Raw genomic sequence first — 5,211 nt, 5'->3', positions numbered from 1 at the left:
TCGCCCGCCGCCGCCGCCACTCCTCCTCCGGCGGCGGGGACAGGAGGAGGAGGAGGAAGCGGGGAGGGTGAGGGGGAGCCGCTCGCCCGAGTTTCTGCCCCGGGGGCGGGGGAGGTCCGCGCCACGGGCCTGACGGACGGAGACCTGTTGGCGGGGCGCGAGGAGAGGGGCGGTTCGGCCCCGGCCCGGCCCCGGCCCGGCTCGGAGCGGCCCCTCGCTCCCGCGCCGCGGGAGGCAGCTGTTGAGTTTCACACAACCTTTCCTTCAGAAATGCCGGTTTCTGAGGCGCTGGACGTCCCCGAGCCGCTGCGCAGCGAGGCAGTGAGTCCGCGGTTAGGCTCACAGGTGAGCGAGGAGCAGGCAGGTCTCTGCACGTCCAGTCCTTTCCAGCCTTGTGGTCACTGCAAAATTTCCGGATTTATCAGCCAGTTTTGGATTTTTTTTTTTTTTTTGACAGAGTAAGGACTCCCCCCCCCCAAAGAGCAGTTAGAGAGGCACTGCCCAGCTTTTTGCTGTTATTTAGATTTTCTGTTGCAGTCCACCGTGTTTGGGGAAGAGCATCTGGGCAACATGTTGCCCTTGCTAGAAAGGAAATTTCCCTCAATTACGACATCTCCCAATTTCAAGTGGATGTTTTTAGGCATTACCCGGTGCAACAGCACCACCATAAAGTGGATGGATGGATCACAGCTGTCCACCTGGTTAAATGTCTATGTGCTGAAGCTCAGAATTGTTCACACACTTTATTGGTGTTGGAAATCTGTGGGTTTCAAAGAGAATGGCAATTTTATATTTTCACTATAATTTTTTTTTTCAGAAAATGCACCACCTATATGAATTGCTTTAAAAATGCAAGCCTAAGTAGGCCTTCACAGTTACATATTTCCATACCAATGTATTTGCCAGACACTAAAGCTGCCTGAAGTGATCATTTTACACAGTATCCAAGAAAAAAGTCTACTATGGCTTTTGCATATTACAGGAAAAGCATGCAAATTGCATGGCAGTGTTTTTAGGCAGAAATTATATGAACTAGGGTTTAAAAAGATTCAATTGCAAATCCAAAATATCCATTGATTCTGCCTTCATTTGCTGCCAGTGAATTCAGTAGGTTTATATGGAGTTTGCACCTGCTTTCCGGAACAGATATTGTCAGTCTAACTGAACACATTTCTTTGGTAAAAGATATCTTTTTAAACAGGGAAAATACTAGAGGTCCATTCCATCTGGTTCTATTTAAACATTTGATCCAATCCWGTACGTGAAAATATTTAGTTGAAGAAAACAGAAATTTTCACTTCCAAAAAGACAGATACAAGAGCTTTTTGTGAAATATATGCAACTTTATTCCACSTTGTCTGCCAGCCATAAAAATATCCAGCAGCCAGGGTTCAGAACTTACTTTAATTATTTGTCCATGCTTACTGTTCTGCTGATTTAATTTATGAATACAGCCAGTCACTTAACGCTATTACTGTAGAGGCACACAGGGTGAACAGTTTTATAGCCCAGTCATTAGCTGACTTGAATCAGTTCCAGTTTTCCAAATGAAAAGGTGACAAATTCAGTACTCAGTGAATTCAGTTTATTCTCTATTACTTAAATTGGTTTCTAGTTCTTAATTCRTACTTTATTTTAATTGAGTGCCATTCTAAAATTCAATATATTTTTAAAACATAGCACAAGTAGTGGTTTTATTGATTAATGGTGTCTTATATCTGCTGCTTTTTTTTCCATTTTGCAGAATAAGGTTATTTTTAATAATATGCCATAGTAAGTTCTTACTTTTCTACAATTTCTGTCTACAATGAATATATTTGAATACAAATTATTCAGTTATTATGCAGAATACATAACCAATATTTTGGTAATGTTGGCAAGATTCAAACTTACTTGAATAACAAAACATTGTTGCTAACAGAGTTAGGTTTATGCAACTGTAAGGAAATAACGCCTAGATTCATCTGAGATCTGTGTGAGGAGGGTTAGCTCCACTGCAGCTAACTGTCGTCCTCCTTSCTATCTCAAATCAAGAGGAAGCTGGACTCAGACATATACAGAGAGGGCCGGTCTTCCCTCCCTGATGCAAGGTGTCACCAGAGGAGTGGCAGGAAAAGACACGTGTGAGGCACAACTGCCTGATTCCAGCACACACAGGAAAGCAAAAGTTGATAGCAGCTTTTTTTTTTAGCCTCGGTGACTCTACCGAGTGACACCTAACCTCAGCCTTTATATGCATCTTGACTCTTACTGTATCACCCAGGATATTTTTTTTTTCTTAGCATTTCAAAATCATTCTCTTCTCCTAGCAAWGCCAGCATCAGTATTTGCACGTGTAATTTTTTTTTTTTTTTGAATTGGAAGCACTTTAAATACTTCTTGAGTAGCCTTCTGAACTTAGACTATGCTTCTACTATAATATATATAGTAGAATACACTTCTGACAGAAGCAAATGTTATAATGGTTTTCTCACTATGTGCAACAAATCTCACTTTCTACTACAAATGAGCAACTTGTGCTCATTTTCAAAGTATCACCAAAACTTGGGAAGAAATACATTCCAAACTGGCTGGATTCATTGACTCTTCATGTGCCTTTTATTTATACATTTCCTGTGACAGTGGCAGAGCACATTGCTTTTCATTAACTTAYAAGGCACCGTCATGAATGTGAGGTGTAACCTGCCTAGAAAATCTAGCTTCTTTCTAATAACATCTTTTGCTAAATGTAAACTTCTTAACAAATAAAGAAAAAAAACCCTACATTTTTGTAAGACAAACCCAGTTCAGAACTGTAACTTTCAGATGAAGGTCTATGAGTTTCTGAATTTAAAATTTTTGAACTACACTTCCTATTTTATATTAAATTCAGGCTGTCTGAAATGTTATGCTTTGTTTTTTAGAACAAAGGGGAATATTAAATCTGCTGAAATTTTACACTCCACATAATATTCTGTTGAAACTTACAGTAGTATCATGTTAAAAAAATAAGCCCCAGATAAAGCTACTGCTTTGGYGATGCTGTCTCTAATATTGCATCGGTGAATGATGAGGTATTGTCCTATAGTAAACAATTTTGAACTCTGGAAGCCCAAAGTGAGGAGGTAGCTTCAAAAAGAACTGTCAGCTGTCCTTGATTTTAAAGTTCAAAATTATTCCTTTTGGCATCTCATCTACCTGAAATTCACACAATATAGCCAATATAGAAGTGCAGTCAAGGAAAAAGGGGCTCTTACACTACTATACTTAAATTAGCATGCATAAATAGAGGGCAATAGGCAGTTTCAAGACTTTCTGTTGTGTGAATGTTACTCAATTACCCTGCGATATTTCAGAATTATTTTCATTGCATGGCCAAATTGCTGCTTTTATTTCATATGAGGTCGTGTCACACGTTATTTTGAACAGTGAAGATCGTTGCTCAATTGGCAGCATTGCCACAACAATCCATGTTAGACCTCCCATCTGATGCCTGCAAACCTTTATTTAGCTACCTTGTTCTAGCAAAGTAATCACATTTTCACACGGCTCGGCCCAAATGGCTTGATTTTGCAGTGCCCACTTTGCAGTCCCAACTGATCCCTGGCTGACTTTAATATATCTGGCTAGGTCTGCATTGTGTTTTAAACTAGCCTTGAAACAGGGCTTACGGCCGAATGTACTAGCTCTCCGTGTTACGTATCTGACAGGGTGTCCCTTGTGCTGGTTCTGCAGTAGCTCTCCTGGCATTGTAGGGAGGAGAACTTTGCAGGCACATGCTTCATACTGTAGACTGCTGCCAACTGCAGCGTGGCCTGGCCCGGGCCAGCCGCTTCCATTTATCTCATCTGCCCTTGCAGCAGCGCTGTRCTAATAACGTTGAGAAGACCGAACAGCACAAGATCCTTTCCAAGAGACGTCTGTATTCCTGCTGTAATTTTCGGTAATGGTAATTTGGGTATGGAACGGTTAAGCCTTTGGGGAGTTCCAGATTTCACATTAACCCTGAGATCAGGCAGCTCAAATGTAGCATAGATGTAAGCTTTGGCTGCTAACACCTAAGTTAATTAGCTTAAACTATGTTGATTCTATATGTTCAAAGAAGAGACATATTTTTGCAGCAATGTAGATGGAAATAGATCCGATTGGCAAAGAGCTCCTGGAATTGCTCTCCACCTCTTCAGTTTTATTTCCTTGCAAGCTTTGGAGATGATTTAATCCTGATAATGTCTTTAGCTTTGCTTCTTCTGTGGTCATATGCATTCTCCASTGGTTATCTGCACTCCCCAGAGCTTGTACATAAGTATTCGCAGCTCTCTAAATGGTATAGGCAGTGTTGTAGGAATGGAAGGAGATTGTGACTGGAAGCAGGATAGGCCCTTTCTTAAAGAATTTTCAGACTATTTTATTTCTCTATTAAGATTGCCATTACATAGTAATACCACAACAAAGAAAAAAAGTGCATTACAGGGACGACTCTAACCTGATTTTGCAGCTTAATAGGTGTTTTAAAGTGTCAGAGTAAATAATCAATTTGATGCATGTTACTCAGGCTGTTTTTTATATCCGAAATTGCTTTTGGATATAATTATAGCTGGAGCAGAATAGTAAATGTGACAAAAATGTGTGACAAAATAAATATGACAAAACATTTGATAAAAATATGGTTCTTCTTATAAAAAGCATTACTCRGTCGATGACCGTATGATTGTTTTCAGTGTGATATGTGAAATGTTAATGATGCCACTCACATTCCCACCAGTATGGATAACTACATCCTTCACTACTGGCATTAAATGTACTACAATCATTCTATTAATGCACATTCCTAATGGTTGGATTATCCTTTACCTTCCTTTAAATCATAGAACAYAATGAACATGGTTGACAAAATTCAGGAATTATTTCTTCTTCAAGATCAGGTTTTACTGCTATTTGTTGTTGGTTGAAGGTTGAAGAATCATTTGGATTAACCAATTCTTCATTTTGGACACCTGCTAGTTGTCCAAAATTTCAGTCAAGCTTCTTTTTGAGGCAAGTTTATTACCAAAAAATAAAAAASCAAGTGTACAAAAACTATATGTTTTGCCAGTCAGGCAGAATGTCACCAAATAGAAGAGGACTTTCTTCCCTCCCTGTGTACATGCTGGCTAATATTCTTCACAACAAGGTTGCATTTCTAGGATAATGCCATAAGTAAGGATTACTCCATATATACTTCAGTAGCATCAA

General features: G+C 39.8%; 1 long non-coding RNA gene across 1 annotated transcript in view; it reads left to right on the top strand.

Moving 5' to 3' along the window:
• The first annotated feature begins 4 nt into the window (after positions 1 to 4).
• LOC146585281 (uncharacterized) overlaps positions 5 to 5,211 on the top strand; it is a 19,431-nt gene continuing 14,224 nt past the window's right edge. Inside the window, exons 1-2 of the long non-coding RNA XR_014898037.1 lie at positions 5 to 67; positions 269 to 345. This is a non-coding gene — a long non-coding RNA (uncharacterized LOC146585281). The remainder of the gene's footprint in view (positions 68 to 268; positions 346 to 5,211) is intronic.

Source organism: Rhea americana, unplaced genomic scaffold, assembly GCF_003343005.1.
Source record: "Rhea americana isolate MKP2758 unplaced genomic scaffold, rheAme1 scaffold_83, whole genome shotgun sequence".
Taxonomy (NCBI): domain Eukaryota; kingdom Metazoa; phylum Chordata; class Aves; order Rheiformes; family Rheidae; genus Rhea; species Rhea americana.
Note: the sequence above shows the minus strand (reverse complement) of the source record. Positions and strands in the feature narration are given on the sequence as shown.